Below are 24157 nucleotides of genomic sequence, written 5' to 3'. Positions count from 1 at the left end.
ATAAGCGGCGTGGTCACCTTCGCAGTTTGCGCAGCGTGGCACAGCATCGCAGTCGTTTGAATGGCGGTCGTTTGCGGCACATGTGGCACATTGATCGCGGCCGCGGCAGCTTTTGGGAGCCGTGGCCAAACCTTTGGCATTTGAAGCAACGTCTATATGGTTAGGGATATATGGCCGGACAGAGATTTTTGCTCACCCTACCTCGACTGACTCAGGCAGGACGCAGGAAGCATAAGTCAGGGCGAAGTTTTTTTGGGAACTTCTTTGTTTTCTTTGCGCATTTTGATACTATATACATTGGTTACATTCTGACCAGACAGTTCTTAAAGCATTTCTTCTTCTGTCAAGTGCAGAAAGTCGTTGTCGGAGATGACACCTGTGGGGATACACATGAATCCCCTGCCCCATTGTAACGGCCGCGCGTAATTATCACGCGATGCTATGCGCGCGCCGTTCGGAAGGTTTGCGAGGGAGGGCACTCACGCCGCCCCCGCTTCCTTTCTCGCCCCGCCGCGACGCCGCTGCAGGGACTTTCCCTCTTTTCCCTTTCACAACGGAGAGACCTCCTCTCCACAGCCCCGGAAGGAGACGCGTTTCTCCCGAGGCTCGCGCGTCTTCTGGCGGGAGCCGTGCACACGCACGGATCAGAGATCTGCCACGGAGACCGCTGCCCTTATCGCCTGGCCACCGTGTGTGACTTGACCGCCGCGAGCCGTGAGCGAGGAACCACGCGAGGTGAGCGGAACCTTCTTCCCCCACATTTTTGCGTGCGTTCTGCCCTTTGTGTTTTCCACCCCCGTACGCGAGCGGAACACTCGCCCTCGTTACGGCGGTTGTATTGTTGCTGCTGCATTGTATTGCTCGGGAGCAATAAACGCTCCTCCGAGTAGCATACTCGTGTTTGTCCCCTCTGGCCCGAACCCGCCGTGGTTGCGACTTACCGCACCGCGGGTTGGGGGTCACAGCTCTGACTGCTAGGGCTGGCACGCTGGTGCTAGAGAGCGACAACTGCTTCTAGCCCTTTGAGCGTTACTACAAGAATAGCCCCCATATTCTTGGCGCCCAACGTGGGGCCAGAGGTGTGACAAACCGAGTGTCTATGTGACCGACTGCCGACATACAGACTAGCCATGGCGACGAGCGGGATCGACATCCAGTCCCTGCTGTGGTTGTCCAATACGGCTTCTCAGCAGCAACATCCTGGTCACGGCACTCACTTGGCTGAGACGCCTAGGCGAGCCGTCCGGACGCCTAGCGCGATGGGCGCTACCCCTCCAGCGTTACGACTTTACAGTGCGCTACAGGAGGGGCAAGAACAACGTGGTGGCGGACGCACTTTCGCGCGCGCCCGTTGACGGCTTGGGAAGTAACAACACTGCCCACTCCGCCGCGCCCGACAGCCAGAGCAGCGCGACTGCCGCGCAGCTCACACAACGCCCCGAGGGAAGGGACACCCCGCCTTCCCAGGGCGAAAGCGTGAACCACTTGGAAGGCGTCAGTTCCGTGGTGAGCGTTTTCAGCAGAAGGGAGCTATTGGAGGCACAGCGGGAGGATCCATTTTGTCGAAAAGTGTTCGACGGGCTCAGGGAGCCGGGCGGCGCGGCCGCGGCGCACATGGAGGCAACTGGTATTGTTGTCCGTGCGGGGCGCTCGAACGCAGCTGGTAATGCTGTGAGCGCGATGGATTCCTATCTGCTCGACTCCGACGGCATCCTGCTGAGATATATCCCCTCCGAGAAGGATACACACGAGTCCTTCAAGGTGGTGATTCCACGCACGTTGAGAGGAGCACTTTTACGCTACTTTCATGACACGTGCATCGCTGGGCATGCGAGTGGCCCTAAGACTTACCTCAAGTTGTGCCGCCTCGCTACGTTGCCTGGCATGAAGCGGGATGCGATACGCTACGCCCGCTCGTGCGACGTGTGCCAAAGGGTGAAGCCACGTGGTGGGCGCCCACCTGGGCTCATGCAGCCGATCAATAGCCAGGGTCCTTGGCAAATTGCGGCTTGTGACGTCATGGGACCTTACCCCAGGACTCCGAGTGGAAACCAATATCTGCTCGTTGTCACAGACCATTTCAGCAAATGGGTGGAACTGTTCCCACTTCGAAAGCTGACGGCACGCGTAATCATGGGGAAGTTGATCGAGGTGTTCACACGATTCGGCTACCCCGGGCAGTTGAAAACGGACAATGCATCGTACTTCACTGCCAAACTTTTCGTGGACTCCTGTGCGGCCCTTGGCATTAAGCACAGGAGAACAACCACGTACCACGCCCAGGCGAATCCCACGGAACGCGTGAACCGCAACATCAAGCACATGCTCGTTGCATTTGCGGAGACGCACATCGACTGGGACACCTGTCTCCCCGAGATTGGGTTTGCTCTCAGGTCGACCGTGAACCGCTCGACTGGGTACACACCTGCCGCTCTCAACCTTGGCAGGGAGCTGCCGAACCCGTTAGAACTTACTCTACAGGTTCGCAGCGACAACCCGATTGCTTGGTCGGCACGCGCCGACTATGCGACCGGGCTGCGCGCCAGGATGACGGAGGTTTTGGACAAAGCACGCCGGAATCTGAGCACTGCTCGGGCCCAGCAGAAAGCGCAGTATGACCGCTCTCACCGGGAAGTTCACTACAAACCGGGTGACCTGGTGTTGAGGCGCAGTCACGTTCTGAGCGATGCCAGTAAGCGGTTTTCTGCTTCTCTGGCGCCGAAATGGACGGGACCATATGTAGTTCGGGAGAAACTTTCCTCTCTCGTCTACAGGCTGGCGGACTTGACGCTAAGACCGACCGGCGGGCCAGTGCATGTCTGTGATCTCAAACCCTACTTTGACAGAGGGAACGAGTGGCCTGTGGAGAACACCCTCCCCCGCCAGCAGGCAGCCGCATCGAGAGGCAAGGCTCGACAACAGAGCCCGGCGCCTCGTTACAACTTGCGCCCACGGCAGAAACAACTCTGACCAACGCGCAGGGAGTAATTTCTCCTGCTTAATATGGACGGAACACCCCTTCCATATTTCGCACCACGGCTTCCGGAGCAAGCACACGCTTTCTCGTCGGAAAAGACCGAGCGGGGTTAGACTAGCTCAAAAAAAAATGTGTAAATTGGTAATGTAACTAGAAAGAAAAGATAGCCTTGCAGCCGCAGGCCAGCCTTCACAGCGTGCCCGGAGGAGAGCCAGCGGACGCCGCAACGACCGTTGCGGCTTCGAGCGCCAAGAGCCAGGCCGTTTGGAAGGCGGCCGCATTCCGAAGCCAAGAGCCCGCTGTCACCACCGAGTTGCACAGAAGAAGAACAGCTTCCGGTCGGCCGCGGGACGAGCGAGCGGGAATTCGGGGAAACCGGGGCCTGTGTCTACCACGGCGAAAACTGCAGCAGAGAAGCCGCCTTGGAGTTCCCCTGTCCCCGCGGCAGCGGGCTTCGCCCGCAAGAGAAGCTTGGTGCCCCGCTGGGCCCGCCTCGCAAGTCCTCTGCGGCAGAGGGAAAATGGGTAGGCGCGCCTTTGTCACCCCCCAACGAGAGGAAAAGAGGGCGAGCCAAGAGCAAGCGGTTCATCCAGCTGAGTGGGGGCCTGTCGTACGCTACGACACGGTGCGTAATTGCCCTGAGCCTGCCTGCCGCCCGCGCGTCCCGACAAAGCTGCCCTGGCCGAATCACGGGACCTGCGGTCATCGACCCCCTTCAGTACTTGGCTCCACAGTCGTCCATGGCGGTCGTCTACACTGCCTTCCTGCCCTGGCGTCCACGGCCTTCGACGACGGCACTGCTGGCTGTGAGCTAAATCTTTTCTTAATTGGTTTTTTAACTTAAACGGCGTTTCGCCGGCCCCACTCGGTACACCCCTTCGGTGAACGCGGTCTCTTCTTGGCCGTAGGGCAGTTTTAAGGAGGGGGGGATGTGGGGATACACATGAATCCCCTGCCCCATTGTAACGGCCGCGCGTAATTATCACGCGATGCTATGCGCGCGCCGTTCGGAAGGTTTGCGAGGGAGGGCACTCACGCCGCCCCCGCTTCCTTTCTCGCCCCGCCCGACGCCGCTGCAGGGAATTTCCCTCTTTCCCCATTCACAACGGAGAGACCTCCTCTCCACAGCCCGGGAAGGAGACGCGTTTCTCCCGAGGCTCGCGCGTCTTCTGGCGGGGGCCGTGCACACGCACGGATCAGAGATCTGCCACGGAGACCGCGGCCCTTATCGCCCGGCCACCGTGTGTGACTTGACCGCCGCGGGCCGTGAGCGAGGAACCATGCGAGGTGAGCGGAACCTTCTTCCCCCACATTTTTGCGTGCGTTCTGCCCTTTGTGTTTTCCACCCCCGTACGCGAGCGGAACACTCGCCCTCGTTACGGCGGTTGTATTGTTGCTGCTGCATTGTATTGCTCGGGAGCAATAAACGCTCCTCCGAGTAGCATACTCGTGTTTGTCCCCTCTGGCCCGAACCCGCCGTGGTTGCGACTTACCGCACCGCGGGTTGGGGGTCACAGCTCTGACTGCTACGGCTGGCACGCTGGTGCTAGAGAGCGACAACTGCTTCTAGCCCTTTGAGCGTTACTACAAGAATAGCCCCCATACACCACATACTGTGTTTAACGATGGGGTCACGGAGGCAAAGATGTCACCAAAAGTTTCAATGCTTAGAAGCTGCGCTATCTGAATTATGTCAAGCAGTTCGAGCAGGAGGTCGCCACTAGCCAATGCTGTCATTTTGTACTTGGGCCCAAGGAATCGGTGGAAACTCTTGATACTACGAACAGGGATATTTGTAGGACTGGGTTGTGGTAGTTGTAGTAAGTTTTCTTTTTTTTTTTTGAAAAACTGAAAGGTGATAATGGTTCGCCCTCTTTCTTGAGGACGATCATTTGAAAGCAGGGAAACAGTCATAAAAAAGTTTGTTCTTCGCCCGTAGTGCCAGCCACCCGCCATGAAGCCTAACTAGGAGGCGGGATAGGAAATTAAAAAAAAGTCCCCCCGACGCCAGCTGTACGCCACTGCTAGCCAAATCTGGGCAAACAAGGGTAGTTACGCCACACATAGTAAACCCTATAGGTGAGGAGAGATGAAAGTTGTGAGAAAGATGGTCGGAAAGTGAAAGGTGGAGGGGCGGATATGAAACGGCGACTGCCGATTTCACCCAGTCGGGACAGGCCAGGGGTACCGTCTACGGGAAGCTGGGGCCAAATAGGTGTGTCCTCCGCCGAGGGGCCTTACAGGTCCAAACACTCGACATCGGCTCCAGCACCAGTATCCCCTTTTCCCCGGACACAGCTAAGGCACGCACGGCTAAACGTGGGTGCTCGGGTCCGTGGTGGCGCACTGCTGGTATCGCAACTCACCAACCATACAGCAGACGCCCCTGTGGGCAAGACCAAAACAGGCACAGTGCACCAGACCTTCAAGAGTGCAATGATTTGTCTTGCATTTTCTGCACGACGCAATCACGCTCTACTGTAGGGACACCACGAAAGACGACCGATGAAGTGAACCACACACTTGGGCGGCACCCGCTCTCTCCCGTGTGGAAACTCTAGCAGACGCGCCGCAGCAGCCAGCCTCCTCTCCTCAAGCATAAGGAGGCTATGCCTCAAGTGAGAGTAGTGGGAGCAGAATAAAAGGTCTTTGTCGATATATACGCTCAGGAAGTGACGTGTCGCAATGCATAACGCACAGAGCAGGGCACAAGATGAATACTCGATCTTATCGTCCACATTATGTCCCTTCACACAAACGCGAAGGCGTTCATATCACATACACTTTAAGCTGAGCTGAAAACATTATCAGCAACGCTATTTTTCCACTTCTCCAAGTTCATTAAGCCCTTCGCTCCATAATACGCTAATATTAAGCAATGAGGAATACACTACATCAATAATGAATACCAGACATGAAAAGCAACTTGAGTAAAGCATCTTTGCATAACTACTTCCTTTTTATTCCTTCGAGTAATGATCGCATCACAATGCAATGCATTTTGCCGTCAGATCGCACTGAAAAATCAGTCACGCCTATTTCATATAGGTTTTCACGATACTACCACACTGAAAGTTCATTCCACAACAAGTACAGAGTCGATCGCGCTGCCGTCCGGTGGAAGATAATGCGAAATTCCAAACTAGGCATTGACTTTCACTGATAATACTTGTGCTGGGGAGAAGCCTAACAGACATGTGCACCACACAGGCGCCAGCGCCTTACCCCCAGCAAAGCAGCTGCGATAAGATTCAACTTCATTTGCTCCCCAGCCCACCGCTCGAACGTTCTAGACGAGTCTGATCGACTCTGTACTGGTTTTTCACGGTGCCATTCAATGTGTCATGAAGTAGGCACAAAAATATATCCTAATTACAAAGCTTTCTTGTAATCTTTCCAAGTTCCTTCGATTGGAACCACGTTCCTGTAGAAGCCGTGTAAGATAAAACTTCGTGATGTGAGCGTCCACATTGCGCATTCTGGGTAATTTTGACTTTGTCTTTCAACACCCACTGTATTTCGCGCCATGTAATTCACCTGTTGTAACCCAGTCCTCTTTCTGTAATGCCCTTGATCCTCAGGGCAAATAAAAGAAAATAATACGTCGCCAGTATGTATTGTTCCTGCGGAGTATTGCACAAGCTGAGAAGGTCACGGCTGTCTTTGTGTGGTTTCCTTCGCTGCTCGCCTGGCGCAACGCTGCCACACACGCCTATTCTCGACTGAAGCCGCTGCACGCGCTTCAGACACACGACCGGTGAGTTGCTGCTGTCGCTTTGAGCTCCTCGCGGTTCAGCCAGGCATTTGCGCAGTGCGCTCGGGTTCCTCCGCCATACGGCGCTGACGCAACTGAAGCACGACCGCATTCTGCATTGTTGCTACTCTAATGCGCAGGTGTAATTTTTCAACAAAAAAGGAGAACAGCGCGCACTGTGAACGCCCAATTCAAGCGCATGGCGGCTCACTGGAGCCAAGATAGATCGCCTGCGACTAGTCATCATCATCATCATCAGGCTGACTACACCCACTGCAGGGCAAAGGCCTCTCCCATGTTTCTCCAGTTAACCCTGTCCTTAGCCAGTTGCGGCCACTGTATCCCCGCAAACTTCTTGAGCTCATCCGCCCACCTAACCTTCTGCCGCCCCCTGCTACGCTTGCCTTCTCTTGGAATCCACTCCGTTACCCTTAAGGACCAGCGGCTATCTTGCCTTCGCATTACATGCCCTGCCCAAGCCCATTTCTTCCTCTTGATTACAACTAGGACGTCATTAACTCGAGTTTGTTCCCTCACCCACTCCATCCTCTTCCGATCTCTTAACGTTACACCTATCCTTTTTCTTTCCATAGGTGTAACGGCATGGGTGTAAAAGCGGCTTGCGCGTGGCGACGGTATTGACCGCGCACTGCAGCTCGCGATTCGCCGACTTTGAGGCACGGTCTTACTTGTAAACCCTGTCTGGCACCAATGAGCAAAGTTATGCTTCGCTTCCGACCACCGTGAACAATGAAAAGACTAGCGCTCGCTTCCTAGCTGCCCTGCTTCTCGGCCGCGGCCATGCGGCGCGAAATGCAAGCTGCTTTTCGAGCTGCGCTCGACAAACGAAGAAAAAAGCGAGATAAAAGAGCAGCGCTCACCGGAAGAAGCGAAGATGTAAGGCCCAGTCGCAGCGTGCGCCTCGTGGAGACGAAGAACAGCAACCTTCTGATGGAGCAGTGTACGCAGGATTGCTCTGTGGGGAGCGGGATGGTGTTGAAACGTGGAGGCGGCCTCCGGGAACCGATGGCTACAGTCGTACACAGACGTTGATGATGATGCTCTTCACCTTTATGAGCTGACGTGAATCCTTGATTGAAATGAGTGCACTTCACGCCGACGCGGGTGATGAAACCGACAGGATGTACTGGTCCTTGCAGATCCCCAGGCTAGTCGACGACGTCAGTTCAGTTCTGTGCTCTGGAACCCTGTCCTCGACGCCCTCCGCGGCAGGGCAGAAAGAACTCTTCGGCAGCGCAGAGCTGCCTTCCGGAAAGCCTCAGCGCAGTGTCGAGTTAGCGCCGTGTGGTCCGCGACGTCTTCCCTCCGCTCCGCGTGTGCTGCCCCCTGCAGAGGTTTTTGTCAGTCACGCCGGGGCGGGCCTGCTGCCCTGGGGCTACGGCGCGAGGCCCTGGCAGAAGAGCTGGGCGTCCAGCAGCCACGGCTTGGCGGCGCGCGAGCACCGGGCGAACGGCAGCGGGGGCAGCGGCAGCCGGAAGCCGTCGACCATACCTCGGGTCACCGCCAGCACGGGGAACGTCACGGCGCTGCTCAGGACGGAACGAGGGGGACGATGCGCGGAACAGTCGACCTGCGGGAAGAATGGCGTCATAAGCAAAGTTTAACGTAGCGTAGCTTTTATTGCGAAAGCAATACTACTCGCACTTTGAAGCCTTCGAGTGACTCGGCCGCTGTAACGTTCGACCTTAAGCGGAGTGAATATGGGCGACCAACTCGCTCCTTCAGATAGCCCGGCTGCAGTTACGCCGCGCTGCGCACCTGTGGCGCTACTGCCGCTGTGACGTCATACCAGCTGTAGATTATGTTTTCTTTCTCTCAGTCGCAACATCAAAAACAAAATATAAAAAAATTACTGAAGACGCTTTGAGTCTTCCCGCAGTGGCGGCCGGTAGCCACGCCTGACCTGTAGACGCGGCGCACTGCGTTCCTTCAGTTGGAGGCGCTGCGCTTTTGCTTTCGCAACCTACCAGGCTTAACCAAAGCTAAGCCCCCGCCAATTTTGGGGGGCTTATTGGTGCATGATCATAGAGAAAGAATATAGCGCAGGGTAGGACAGGACACAAGAAGACACTCGTGTTGAAGCGCTCGTGTTGTTCGTGTCCTCTTGTGTCCTGTCGCACTCTGCGCTATATTCTCTCGCTATGAAAGTTTAACGGCCCGAATCTGTATGTGGCTAAGAGGGAGGCCATGGCGGAGGGCTTCCGACTAATTTCTGACACCTGTTGACATCGCACAGCACACAAGGGCCTTAGCACTTGGCCGCCATTGAAATGCGCGAGTTGACTTCCGCGGCCTTAGGGTGAGCAACCGAAGCCAGTCCGGCATGTGCGGGGCGAATCGGGCAGCTTGTTCATGCCCGTTGGTTTCAAAACACACAAGGGTGCACGTACAGTCTTTAACAAAAGTAACCAGGTTGCAAGGTTTGCTTCTCAGTCGTATATTAAAGCTATTACGCCAGCCCTCAAGCTATGAGTCTCTGTATGGTAAGGAGAACCCTCGTCCTCACATTCAAGGAACTTTTTGATCTTAAGTGAGGCCGTAAGGGCTCTACTGTACGAAGTTTGGCAAAGACTGTACAAGTGGAGTCAAAACTAACCAGGACATGTTCCTCACTCGGAAATCACGTGCGACCCTTTGGGACAAAGCTGGCGCACCGTTCCTGTGCGTGATAGTGTCAGACTTCTTTAGCATACCGGACGCCTCCTGCGCACGCGCTGTGGCCTCGCCCGGCTGCATGCATGTGAATGCGCAGGCGCTGGAGGCGTCCGGTAAACGTCTCAGGTAGGCTAAAAGCGTCTACTGCAGGGTTGCCAGGTCCTAAATTTTAAAAGTAGCCACAAAAAGCTGGAAAGTAGCCAAAAAAGTAGCCAACCAGCTGCCGAAGTGTCAAAAGTAGCCAAAAGCAGCGCCAAGGTTGCAGAAAAGCGTCACCAGAAGCATAAAGGGCGCAAGAAATATATAATTCTTGTAGGACGCAGGGTAATTAGTGAATGCGAATAACTCTGAATTACAAAAGCATCGCAATCAAATGAAAGGAAATACATGAAAACCATTGGACAGAATCACGGAAACGAAGGGAAAGATAGTGTGGGAAAAGTAATCAGAACAGTTTTTCTTCTTTTCAGAGGAGACATAATTGGTGTTCCTAAGCCACAGCCATGGCAGTTTTAATTCCCAGATATACAGGGTGTCCACGCTAATTTTAGCCAAGGGTTAAAAAATAAAATATTTGAGGTACACCAGGGAAACCACTGACATACATACAGGGTGTGTCACCTAAGACTTTCTGCAATTTTTAAAAATAAGCTATTTGAATTAGATGCGCGCTTTTTCTGGCATAGCATTGTCAGTGGTGTAGTACATCATAATGCAGCTAAGACGTGCTAACAGCAGGCTTGTTAACCAATATTTAATAGTTAACTTTTAAACTATTACCGTTGGGCTCCTTAATTATTTAGAGGCATGTAGCCCACCGTAAGTAATGTCCATATCGGTTTTTAGAATTTCGAAAACGCGATTCTCCTCGGCGCTGTGGCCCAACAAATTTCGCCTACATCGCGCCAAAATACATGCGGTTTGAGAAGCTTGCAGGCAAAGCAACCTCTCCAGTGAACCTAACTCGTCGAAATAGCCAAAATTTGTTGGGCCACAGCGCCGAGGATAATCACGTTCTAGAAATTCTAAAAACGGATATGGACATTACTTACGGTGGGCTACATGTCTCTCAATAATTAAGGAGCCCAACGGTAATAGTTTAAAAGTTAACTATTAAATATTGGTTAACAAGCCTGCTAGTTAGCACGTCTTAGCTGCATTATGATGTACTACACCACTGACAATGCTATGCCAGAAAAAGCGCGCATCTAATTCAAATAGCTTATTTTTAAAAATTGCAGAAAGTCTTAGGTGAAACACCCTGTATACCAACCGGCTTGCGCATCATACACAATTTTTTGTTTTTTAATTAATTAGCAATTAAGATATTTTTTCTAAACGCGCAAATATTGACTTTAGACAGAAAATGTGAATAGAAAAGTTGGAGAGCACTTTCAGAAACCCCCATTCCATTTATTTGCGATAAAGAAAACCTCACGTCTACCTTTTTTCCGAGCTCCAAAGAAAGCCCGCGAAATACAATAAAAATCACGTGAATAGCGCATTCGCGCGCCACGATTGTGCTGCTCTCAACCGTGGCTTGAGTGAACGAAATCAGCGGCTGGCAAGGCGCGACGACCTCAGTGCGCCGGCAGGTCGACACGTCAACGGTGGTTGCGGCGCCCGCACGAGCCAGTCTGCAAGCGTGACGGTGCAACTTGCAGCGAACGCGCCGGGCATTGTGAGCTAGGAAATGGCCAAAGGTGACAAACACAAATGCGACGAGTTTTATTCGCCACTGAGAGGCGAAAGAAGACAGGAAAGTATTTTACTTATCTTCTTTTGCCTCTCAGTGGCGAATAAAACTAGTCGAATATATTATATATATACACATATATATATATATATATATATATATATATATATATATATATATATATATATATATATATATATATATATATATATATATATATATATATATATGGCATTCCTGGCAATGTTTTTTGCATGAAATTTCTTCACTGCTCCATAAACAAGGGTTTGATTTCATGCGCCTATTTCTTTTTCCGTTTCTCTCCTGTGATCTTTTTTCAGCTTTAAATTGCAAAAATAGACTGATCGCCACATGCAGTTCATATGTTCTAAAGGCATAGAAAGCATAGCCTTGGTCAAATTTTTTACTGGGGAACTCATGGCTCTCAGGATATCGCTGTACGATACGAAGAGCCTTCGTCATCGCGTTTCAAAGCCTTTTGCTCTTCCCCGTTCCCCAGTAATCGGCTAAAAGGAAACCGTATTTGCCCTGAAAAATTTTAACCAAGACTAATTCTCAGCATCATCATGTGTGGCCGATCAACGCGCTTTGAACCAGTATCCAACTGAGGAAACAAGGTATAGTGCATTGAGTGCATGATTGAGTGAATGGAGATAGGACATTTCTTATTGCTGGTTCTAAGGAAACCTACATATCAGCATTGCATAGCGGAGGCGGAATCTCGCTTGGGAGAACACAGGAGCCAGTGAACACAGGAGCAAGAAGTATTTTAAGTCTAGGACATTACAGGCAAAATTTCAACAAAAAGACTGGCACCGCAGAATAATGGTGTTCGCGTATGGCATTCTGACGGAGTCAAGCAAAGATGTATGGATCATTGGCAGAAAAAGAGGTCAATTACAGCCCTAACTTCGATTCCAAATGTAGCAAAAAATTAGCCAAGTAGCCAAGTTCAAATTTTTGTCGCCAAGCGGTCCTAAAAGTAGTCAATTTGGCGCAAAGTAGCCAAACCTGGCAACCCTGGTCTACTGCTACATTAGTGCGGCAACGTACAACGCCTGAGAATACTTGATACCACAGACGGCAGTGCCGTGAGGTCGCGTGGCCCTGTCCAGTTCACTTCCTAAACGGCGTACTGCTGATGCTTTTTTTTATATAACATTTTCCTTTCGGACCCGTATGGTGTAGTGCTACCTGTCGCACGTCCCTCATGTGGACTACTCGTTGTTTAGCTATGGATTCGCGAAACACCTGCCTTGATGTTCGGCTGCGATCAGGAGTTTTTTTAACGCTTTAATTCTGCCACTGCTGCTACTGCCACCGATATGAGGTCCCTGAGCTCACATCGAGCTCTGACGCTGTTTTCTCTCCCACTGCGCACCGCTTCTCCTAAAACTCTGTCCCGCTGGCGTCGTGCCAACGGGACATCCTACCAGCCTTTATGCGACCCTGACAAAGTACTCTTCCTTTCTCTCTCACGCAAATTCTCTGTTCGGATATCTTCAAGGAAAAATATGCCCTGAGACAAGGATTCCAAAACCACTCGCAAAAAGAACCACTCTTGGCTGCATTGACATTTTGAAGACCACAGTGCGAGTGTAAAATGGCAAGAGCGCCTTGTTTGTCATCTTGGTTTTCTATCGTCCTTTGGCTTTTTTTTTTTTTGTCTGCAGGCAATATACCGATCCAGTCAGATCACTCGTCGCAGGGCTGGCACACAGTGTACAGAGGGCAAAACACATCTCTAGAACAACCAAACTGTGTTCCGCAACTCCCAAAGCCGCTGCGACCGAGAAGACAAAAAATGACGATGAAATTCTATAAGTTTAACTGAATATGTTTACATCCAGACCATTTTAACCAAATCTTATCGCTAGTTCTCGCGTGTTCAGCCCGAAACTCTCAGAACGTGTTCAAGACATGCGTTTTGCCCTCTGTACTCCCTTTTCTTTCCCTCTTAATGTACAAATGCATTCTAGGACACACTCGATTTTCGTAAACCCAATTTTTCGTCCTCACTGGAGAGCCCACTTGGACAACGCTAAACACCGGCCATGTCGTCGTAAGAGGGCAGTGTATACGAGGCCACGTGTAGCGCACAGTGCTTATACTTCCGAGGACAGTCTATCCTTGCTATCCGGGTGAGCTTGGAAGGAGACGAGGGACGCGTATATAGAAGGCGAAGAACATAGCTACATGACAGCGTATATAGTTTGTTTGTTTTTTGTTTCCATCCCTTAAAGCCCGTTTCCAGATTAAATCACTCATCGATCTCGCAGAAATTAATTCGCCGTGCAGTTTGTGAGTCACTTCTCTGCTTACAATTTTTATTGTTGCAAAACATTCCGGAGCATATGAGGACCCCGTTCGAATTATGGAAAATGCAAGCAGAAGTAGCTTCGTGCCATATTTGTCCATTTGAGGACACCAACAACGACAACAGCGCCTTCTATCGCTGCGTATAGCAATATACGCAGCGCAGCGTATAGGGGAAGGCGCGATACGGCGCCAGTCACGAGCACGACTGGTGGGAGTGCATTTCTATAACAGTGGTACACAGCGTCTCCCCAAGTGTCACCGCAATTTTAACGCGTCTGTGTCAAAGAGCTCGTGTCGCTGAAAAGTCGGTGTCGACGTTGTTGGCGTTGTCGGCGTTGTCGTTGTAACGCGAGAACCCCCAAATTAAAAAAGCTTGTGGAGATACGGGGAATCTGACCCAGGTCTTTCAGACTGCGAGGCGAGCACACGAAGGGCATGTCTTCATGTCCTGTCTCATGACCATGTCTGTGTTGCGTGTCTTGTCTCTTTCTTGGTGTGCGTGTGTTTGCGCTGTTGAACCACAGTTATGAATCAACACCAAGTAGCCCAACCTGCACTTCTTCTATGCTACGATGGCTCGTTGGTTCGAACGGAATAAAAAATGCAGGGGGCACTTTGGCACTCTGAAGTGCTGTAATGCGAAAGCCTTTCATGGCGCACTGTTTGGCATTGACTGCGAGAGTTTGTGCTGTACTAGTGCTTTATTTGAGTGCGCACTTTGACTACACATTACAACTACACACTTCAGCTGTCGACTTTGCTTCTTTAGCACGACTCTCTCTCTGCTTCGATGTATCCATGGTTCTGTTCGCAGTAATGAGGGAAGTAATGTGGTCACCCACGGACGCGTTACCCCCCCCCCCCCCCCCCCCCTGTCGGAGAGGACGACAACTATTTTTTTAGTAGTTGTCTGCTCCAAAAGGGGGCGTCAGGCATCCGTGGGTGACCTCATTACTTCGAATCCGCGCACTCTGACGTCATAACCATTTCCACCAACCGAAAAGCGTAAACCTCTGCTGACAACCTTCTGTAGACAACGATGAGGCATTAAAGGCTTGCGCCTTAAGTATCCCTAGTGAATGCGTTGTGGCCTTTGACTTCGTGAACTGCCTTTGTGCAGTGATGCGTACAGTGATTATGACTGTACGAATTCTGAAACGATACCCCCTTTTCCTTTTTTATTTTTCTTTTTCTGGTGCTATGCAGGAAATACTTTCTCTATAGCCCCGTGGACAGCAGCTCTTCATCAGATCATTGGTAAACTATATTATTAGATCCAAATTGATCAAAATATATTTTTCGATCAAACTAGCCAGATTTTGTTGGGCCACAGCGCCGAGGGTAACAGCTTTTTCGAAATTCTAAAAACTGACATGGATATTAATTACGCTATTTATCTTATTGTATTTTGATGTACAACAGCGCTGACAATGCTGTGCCGAAAAATGCACTCTTCTACTTCAAAAAACCTATTTTTAAAAATTGTTTAAAGTTTGGTTTATTGGTTTATTGGGGTTTAACGTCCCAAAGCGACTCAGGCTATGAGGGACGCCGTAATGAAGGGCTCCGGAAATTTCGGCCACCTGGTGTTCTTTAACGTGCGAGTATTAGGTGAAACATTCTGTAGTTTCGAGTTGTGGTCCTAGGGCCTCACGCTGCCGCCTGTTACAATTTTATTCCGTAATGCGATCACCTTAGTCACCATGGCAACCACTGGCTTACGAATTGCGCAATAACGCATAACGCTGAGATCGGAACGCAAGAAGTAGAGCCTAACCGTCTAAAAAAAAAAGTATGAGCATGCAGAGGTATGTCGTTGGTATATATGGGGTTCAAAGACCCGAAGGGACTCATGCTTGGAGGTACGCCATGGCATAGGGCTCTAGATTAATTTGCACTACCTGCGGATCATTAACGCGCACTCATTTTGCGTTCCGCCTCTATCGAAACGCGGCCGCCGCGGCCGGGACTAGACGGCAGAATAAAATTGCTACTAACGACTGTGTATTTCGACAGAAGCATACGCAAACACACTGGCCACAGCGCATGATCAAAACAATCACCAAAGTGGGCACCTGTAACGCCAGTTTCATAAGCAGAAGTATCAGTCAGGTAATCACGAAATCATAAACCGGCCGTATACGGAGATATAACGAGGTATCGCTCATTTAGCGATACCTCATTATATCTCTACATCTATACCGCGCACGCACATTTATAGGAGTCGTTTCGTATGTCTCTACATTGACGTCGTCGCGCAGTTTTAGCAGCTCGTAGATTGGGCACCGCTAACGAGAAAACGTCGCCCGTCGAGAAGCCGGGCGATCGCGTCAGTTATTCAACCCGCGCACGAGCATTTCAAAGAGGCGACTGTTCGGCGACGTCCGCAGCTGTGGCCTTCGTTTCGTTCGCATGAGGGCTCCATAAATATGTTTGCACAAGCCGGCTTTGCAAAGCGACGTCGTTTGGACAGGCTGCTGCCTTCTGCCTGCTCTTCGGGCGACAAGCAATTACACGGGCCAGAACAATAGAGTTTTGCGATGCCTCAAGACCTACTGCATGCGTCAGAAAAGCTGCGGCCTTTGCAGCATTTTCCCACCTGCTCACGGTTTATGCCGGCCTTACTACCGACGTCCCCAACGCGCATTTCAAAATAGGCAGCTTCAAGACATTTGGTCTGCGAAATTAAACGTGACAGTTGCACTCCTTTAAGTTAGGCTAGCCCACTGGCTTAAATTTAGTCAGGATGCAGTAAGAAGAAAAAAAATGTACTCTATTGGAATAAAAAATTCAGGGGGAACTTTGAGGATCTAAAGTGCTCGAGGTGAAAGCCTTTCCACGCAACTTGTGCTGCACGGCCGTAGGCACACAAGAGGAGGCTGTGGGGCACTTGGATTGGCTACTCAAGACTAACTAGCCATGACCGGTTAATGACTAACTAGTCAGGACTGGTTAGTTCATGAATAGTTAATGACTAGTTAGTCATGACTAAATAGTCATGACTAGCTAGTCATGTTAATTACCAGTTAGCCATGGCTATATAATTAGCTGATGATTAACTAGTCATGATTTGTTAATGACTAAACAGTCATGATTGTGTACTGACTAACTAGTCATGACTTGCGACTAATAGACTAGCTACGACTTTCACTTCAGATGTAAAGAACGTACGGACAGAGTCGTGGCCGCGAGTATGAGCGCTTAAAGGCTTTCGCCTTAATATTACCTCTACCGGTACGTCCACTAGTATAGCACTATCAGGTCTGACTTCTAGAGCAGTGCTCTAGAAAAGAGTTTCTCTCTCTCTCTCTCTTCTAGAGCGCGGTGGGCGCAAGCCTTTATTCCGACCAACGATCCGTTCTCTCGTGGCGGCTCAGCGTTGACGTCAGTGGTAGGTCACGCCTGCCATTTTTTGAAAAGAACAGATTTCTACGGACGTGGCGCCCCTGTTGGCCTTTCTCCCCAGCGTTGTTGTTTTAGGCTGGCTGCAATCGGTCGGTCACTGCGAAGGATATACGGAAGATCCCTACGACGGACGAAATTTAAACCGCACGCAAGAATACAGCTGTATATGTCACGCACAAGAAGATGTTGGTTCTCTCGGGACATTTCGATGATTTCTGCCGGGCGACTGTCTATCTCTAAATTGCAATACAAAAACTTGTTTTGTCGTCACTTCTCCTAAAAGATATTCTTCTAAATTCTGTACATTTATAGCGGCCGTCTTGCGGCCTTGCACTAGGCTCGCTAAATGCCGCGGTGTCGCAGTAGCTTTGGCGTTCACCTGCCGATTTTTGTGGTCACGTGATCGAATCCCGGCCGTGGTGGCCGCATTTCGATGGAGGCGAAGTACGCGGACGCCCCTGTGCTGCTCGACGTCATTAATTTAACTGCCACCTGCCACGGTGGTCAGTTTATCAATCCAGTGGGTAGGTTGTGATGACGTCACCAGGTTACGCGTCACGCGTGACGGCGGTCGCCATTTCCGCTTGTCATTTCCTATAATGTTAACGCATTAGTATATCTGCAGTCGACGATTGTAAAAAAAAATTAAGGTTGGGTGTACGGTTTCGTTTGCGGAGATTAACGTCCCAAAGCTACTCAGGCTATATGAGGGACGCCGTAGTGAAGGGCTCCGGAAATTTCGACCACCTGGGGTTCTTTAACCTTGCACAGCACACGGGCCTCTTTCGCTTCCATCGCAATGCGACCGTCGCGACCGGGATCGAACCCGCGAGTGCGAACCCGCGCAGCTGAGCGCCATGACCACTGAGCCACCGCGGCGGCAACAAGTGAAGGAGTGGTGGCGTAAAAGCAGGACAGTGACCTAATATATACAAGCTCAGTATTCAAAATTGGTACAGCGTAGAAGTCGACAACTTTTGAATCCAAAAAAGAAAGAATTTCTAGATAGTACCTTTAAATTTGGCGGAATGGTTGAAGTATAGAGGGGAAAAAATACCGTGCATGGTGGCACCCGCCATCGTCCCGTTTGAAAGGGGTTGGTCTAAACACCTATCCATTCATGTTTAAAATGGTTAGAGTTGGTAAGAACGTTTAGGCTACTTGGCGTGGTTAGAAAGTTGTTTAGGATGGCAGAGAAGTACAGTAATGAATGTATCCGCAACAGACGCCAGACAGTTGCGGGATTGGTGGCTGAAAATACGGTCGGCGATGTAAAAAACGACCGTGCATGAGCATCATTTTCGCCATTGACTAAAAGGCATGGATAGTTATTATAAAGCGAAAATTTTTCAAGAGAGTGGTGTTGCAGGAGTCGAAAAAATTTTTCAAGTCAGAAAGCCTTAACGTTATCGCGTTAACACTCGCCCATTGTGGCCCCCGCCATTATCTCCGTTTGAAGCAGGCGCTCTGAGGATTCATTCTTCGATCCATCCATCCATTGTAACGAACGCTTGGCGTTGGTACATCGTCGAAACCTGGCTAGTTGGTACACACAAAGAGGAAGACGCAGTTAACACGCCCTGTCGCTATAGCATCGCCGAAAACAGTGCCCAAGCCCCAGATTCCGGTGCTTCGACTCTCTCCCTCCCAGATATATCGACTCCGAGCAGGCCGGTTCAGTCCGGCGCGGCTCTGTTGGCGTCCACTCTGCCACCGGGGCAGATAGCGCGCGCGAGATCGGCACATCCGTTCTTGCGCGACGGCGACTGCGAAACAAAGCGGGCCACGTCCTGCGTGACGCTGTGTACTCGGAGGCAACGTCTACGCAGGGCAAGCTACGAGCGCGCGCCGCCACTGTAAACGCCCATCTCTCCCTCGCGACAAGAGAGCATTTGTGGAAGCCTCGTGCCTCGCTCTCGTAGCTTCGGCTGCATAGACAGAGAGCTGTCCCTGAGTGTAAAACAGCTGCGGGGACGCTTAAGTCACGTTAAGAGTGAAATGCGACACCATCAGATTTCACATTTCTCGCAGCTTCTGCAGAGCACCTTCTGTGTGTGTTTGCGTCAATTTCTTCGCAGTTGCCGGCCCATCAACCGCCATATTCGGACTGCTAGCTGCAGAAGCGGTATCCGCTATGCTGTAAAGGTGCCGACATTTTCTTACACAACTTTTCAGACCTTTTAGTTTGATTCTCTATTTAGGTCGCTGTTTAGAAACTAGGTTGCTCATGCGCAACCCGGTGGGCAGGCTGCGATGACGTGACGATTGCACGCAACTTCTCTCGATCAATCGCTAATTTAATTGCTAATAATCCTAATTGCTAACTAATTGGTAATTGTAACAATGGGCACGGTTCTTACAATCAGTTAGCCGGGCTGCCACCTGCCACGGTGGGCAGGTTGTGATGACGTCACATCATCATGTGACCTCTACATATCGACCAATCAGGGTGTCCGATCAAGGCAGGTTGTGATGACGTCACGAGGAAGTGCGACCTCTCTAAACCAACCAGCCAATTTCGTCTCTGACATCGGCGAGATCTTAGCGTCACTACAACGCTATTGCTATAGCATTAAAACCTCCAGATCTCTTTGTCGTAGCCTGCGGGGAAATCGGTCAGCGGATAGCGGACATGTCCTCCGTCCTTGTGTGTCAAGCTCACAGGCAGATATTAAGAAAGACAGGGCTCCTACAGCTCACCGAGCGAACTTCGTCGACGACTGTTTGGACCCATAGGTAAACACACTGGCCGAGTCGCGTGCGAACCGCACCCTGTTCGATGGCAGCCTACTGCCCACTGCCTGTGGCAGCGACGGGACCTGGCTCGGGACCGAGAGTTTATGGCGTCTGACAGCAGTGATGCACGCACTCACACACACGAAAGAGAGACCACACCGCGTGCGCCTTCCGCGAGTATCGCCTGTCACGCTTGCGTTCTCACGCTACACGCGCACTTCGGCAGTCCAGTGGTCAGCTAAACTGCAGCGTTCTTTTCAACTCATGCGACGCACTTCGCATCCCCCGGTCTCAGACTCAGCACATCCCAAAACGCAATTACATGCTCCCCTTTAGTGCCGATGTTAGATGCTAAGCGGAGAAAACCTTTTCCCACAGTCTCTGGCACACGGACATGACATGTGTTACGTCTGCTTCGGCGTTCCCAGGGATAAAGGGATAGGTGAATAGCGGGGCGCCATTGAGCATGCGTACGGGTTATTGTTCTGAGCATGCGCACTTGCGCCCCGCTATTCCGCTGTCCCCCTAACCGATAGGTCCCCTATTCTGATTGTCTCCAACGTTCAATGGCGATGATATTGAACTTTAGAGCGCAAGGTACGCGCCTCGGCACAAGGTATTTTTGTTTACACAAGGTGAGCTATTTTTAAAGCTCTTCATCTTAAATAATCTGAGCACCAGACTAGAGGAAAGCTTGTACCCACTGTATCACCGGTGGGTACCCGACGGCACTAGGGGATAGAACCCCGCACCTCCTGCACGCGAGGCGAATGCTCTAACCACTAGGCCACCGCTGCAGTGGCAGTGTCTACTTGTCGATTTGAAATCTACGATATGCTGCCCTTCGGTAGCCTTTAGAAATTCTGCAGGTGTTTGGCAGGCCAGCCTAGCCTGTAATATGAAGTTTTGTCGAGAGGTAAGTAGCTTCTTACCGCGGGAAAACAGACTATAGGTGATGTGCATAAAGAGTTTTTTCACGTATAAATATAAGTATTCTGCTTTTATTGCAGCACATCTGACTGTACCCAATAGAGTTCTCTCTTTATTTAAAAAAAAATAGTATCCACACTGCTTACGAAAAAAAAATGAGACTGGCAGACTTTCACAGAAACTTCCCACATAAATTCGCAAAAATATTAAGTATAGTCAGTCAGAAAAAGGACAATGAACACCTATAACATAAGTGTGAACGCAAGCTCTTCCCTTCTGACGGATATCCTTCGCCAGATGGTGAGTTAACGCTACCCGAGCTTCGAGTCAGCGCAACCCGAAGCCGCCCGCATGAGGAGAGAGTGATGTGAGGAGAGGATGAGGAGGACGCGCGCTCGCGGGGCGCGTAAAGACAACAATAGACTCAGATATTGGACACCAAGGAAGCAAGGCCGCGTTTTGTTAACCATCCGGCCTTTGAAAAGTAAAGTCAAATAAACATCTCTAGTTAATTATATGGGGTTTTATGGCGCATAAGCAACTATGGCTATCATGCGCCAAACACAAGGTAGATGATCATATTTTAAGTGTATAGCGGTTACATTATAATAGGTTTAAAACATTGGCTTTCTTTAGAAGCTTACAAACAAGTGAAAACTCGACAAGTGTTTCCTCGCCTAAAAGCAATGCGGGATGAAATGGAATGTGTTCATTGTAAAATACCGTAAAAAAAAATTTCTAAGTTCTGCGAGATACGAACAAGAAATTAAAATGTGATTTACCGTGAGCTCCTCACCACACATTTCACACACAGGTTTGGCTTTTTTTGTTAATAAGAAGCTACGTGTGATGTGTGTGTGACCTATGCGTAAACGACATAAATTTACTTCGATAAAACGCTCTTTATGGCGGCTTGATTTCCATTCTTTTAAAATGGGCTTTAGGGTATGCAGCTTGTTGTTTCCTTCATTTTCCCAGGAAGCTTGCCATTTGGCTCTTAGTTTGCTACGAATAAACATCTCTGGTTTGGTTTGGTTTGGTTTGGTTCATGGGGTTTGACGTCCCAAAGCGACTAAGGCTATGAGAGACGCCGTAGTGAAGGGCTCCGGAAATTTCGACCACCTGGGGTTCTTTAACATGCACTGACATCGTACTGTACACGGTCCTCTAGAATTTCTCCTCCAAAGAAATTCAACCGCCGCGGCCGGGATCGAACCCGCGTCTTTCGGGTCAGCAGCCGAGCACCATAACCGCTGAGCCACCGCGGCGGCCCAAACATCTCTGAATTGTTGTTTCACCTAACACGTTTTATGCGTTGCTATGTCAAACGAGTATTCGAAATTCTAGAGGCCCGTGTACTGTGCGATGTCAGTGCCCATCGTAAGTAATATCCATATTAGTTGTTAAAATTTCGAATACGCAGTTGCCCTCGGCGCTGTGGCCCAGCCAAATTCTGCCAAATTCTGACCACATCATGCCAAAATACAAGCGCTTTCGAGAAGCTTGCAGGTAAAGCGATCCCTCCAGTGCACCCAACTGATCTAAATAGCCGAAATTATTTGGGCCACAGCACCTAGCGTAACCTTCCCGGCCGCGGCGGCTGAATTTCTTTGGACGAGAAATTCGAGGCCCGTGTACTGTGCGATGTCAGTGCACGTTAAAGATCCCCAGGTGGTCGAAATTTCCGGAGCCCTCCACTACGGCGTCTCTCATAGCCTTAGTCGCTTTGGGACGTTAAACCCCATAAACCAACCAAACCAGCACCTAGCGTAACCGCGTTTTCGAAATACTAAAAACTGATATGATTATTACTTATGGTGGGGTACAGGCCTGTCAATAATTAAGGATCTTACCAGTAATAGCAAAAAGGTAACTATTCAATATTAGTTAACCCGCCTGCTAGTGAGCACGTCTTAGCCATATTCCGATCTACTACACCAGTGACAATGCTATGCTGAAGAAAGCATTCTTCTAACGCAAAAGGCCTACTTTTAAAAATTGTGCAAATTCTTAGGTGAAACACTCTGTATAGAAGGTCAGCGCGAAGCGAGAGCATCACCTTGGAAGCCATGCTCGCAGTGATCCTGCTTACACATTTTGCTCTAATTTTAAAAACAGTCGCTCATATCTGGCTGAGAAATTAAAAAGAACTATTCGGAAACTTAAGTTCACTCCTCTTGCAACATACTGAATGGCGTTATTTGTCCAGAAGCAGTGCCTATTTCTCAGAATTAAGCATTTCGTGCCACAGTTCAAATTGAACGTTTTCAATAGGCGCGGTAAGCAAAGAGTGATTAATGCGGCCAGCAAATCTCCAAGATTACCCACATACGCGGAGTTGTATGAGCTGCAGCGCGAAATAAATAGCGCAAACCTCAGCAGTCGTTGATGCTGTTGTGTACAGTGTGCGTCACTTTAACTGTTCGTCCTTCTATGCGCGAAGGTAGACGAATTTTGAAGACTGGCGATCTCGGTACATGCGCATGAATGGGACCGGGACAGCGCACGTATGCTTAGTGCAGTGCGAACGGCTGAGCATCATCGTCATCTCGCGCTTTGTTGTTGCTACCCCTTCGACGGACAGCTCTATCGCACAGGGTCAATGTAAGACATGCAGGATACCCTGCCTCTCCTTCCCAAAATTCATGTCACGGCTGAAGTTAGCCACGCTTCCATCCCGTTCCTGCAATGCGGAAAATAACTGGCGTCTTTCGTGCTGGGACATCAGACGGCAGATGTTCCGGCAATTCTCTGTTGTTCGCCAAGCCTACAATGATTGCTGTCGTACCTCTGTAATGACCGACCAGAGAACTGGCAGTCGCTTGCGGAACACCAAAACACACGCAAAGACCTCGACTTATCAATCTCTGCAAGCGCTCTTCTGAGGGAAGCACCCAAACATCGAGGCTCGAGAAAGTTTGCGTAGTGTCGGTGCAAAATACGCAATTTCTATGCATATGGCTGCATTGTTAGCTCTGAGCACAGATGAAGTCGAATCGCCTGAAGATGTCCTATTGGGGACAAACGTCTCCAGGACGCATACCCGGGAGCAAAAGCTGATAGCTCCGTCATCGGGCAGTCAAACTTGCGGAGATGATAGTAGAACTCGCGCACTCCAATGTGGTGTAGTAAAAGCCGGAATTGGTTGATTTAGACCACTTTTTCTCATCCTGGATACTTTTGTCCAGGATAGTACCAGCAAGCCTGCGAAGCATGTTAACAACGCTGTTCACCTGCCCTTCGAGAGACTTTATACCATATAAGTAGCCCATGGCAGTTGTCGGTCGGTAACTTCGCCTGTAAAACGACACTGCTTAACAACCATCAAACGTTGTCCAAAGTCGAAAATGTCTTAGCTTCGTTCGTTCCCTTTCATTCCTACCTTCTATCACAGCGCATTTGAGGTGTCCATCGAGACAGTTACTGCGGCTTTACTCATACCCCCCCCCCCCCCCTTTTTTTTTTCGAATAACGTACCAGGGGTAGGCGAACGGCATACCCCTTCGCTGTGAGGCTCCTTTCCGTGCTACACACGCGGAGTCTAGAATGCCTGACCAACGGAACTTGGCGCATTGCAGCCTTTTATCGGTGTTCTCCTCCCTTATCAGCAAACGCGCGCACGGAAGGGAAGGACAAGGGCGCT

General features: G+C 50.3%; 2 protein-coding genes across 3 annotated transcripts in view; one reads left to right on the top strand and one right to left on the bottom strand.

Annotated features, from left to right (window-relative positions):
* LOC149325230 (solute carrier family 41 member 1-like) overlaps positions 1–24157 on the bottom strand; it is a 147376-nt gene that overhangs the window by 76816 nt on the left and 46403 nt on the right. For both annotated transcript variants that reach the window (XM_089562846.1, XM_089562844.1), the window contains exon 2: positions 7613–8322. The gene's annotated coding sequence lies outside the window, so the exon portion shown is untranslated. The remainder of the gene's footprint in view (positions 1–7612; positions 8323–24157) is intronic.
* The window catches only part of LOC149325231 (U8 snoRNA-decapping enzyme-like), a 71111-nt gene that overhangs the window by 20895 nt on the left and 26059 nt on the right, over positions 1–24157 (top strand). The window lies entirely within an intron of this gene.

The sequence above is a fragment of the Amblyomma mixtum genome, chromosome 10, assembly GCF_055824585.1.
Source record: "Amblyomma mixtum isolate Tamu chromosome 10, ASM5582458v1, whole genome shotgun sequence".
Taxonomy (NCBI): Eukaryota; Metazoa; Arthropoda; class Arachnida; order Ixodida; family Ixodidae; genus Amblyomma; species Amblyomma mixtum.
The sequence above is the reverse complement of the archived record's forward strand: the minus strand, read 5'-3'. Positions and strand labels throughout refer to the sequence as shown.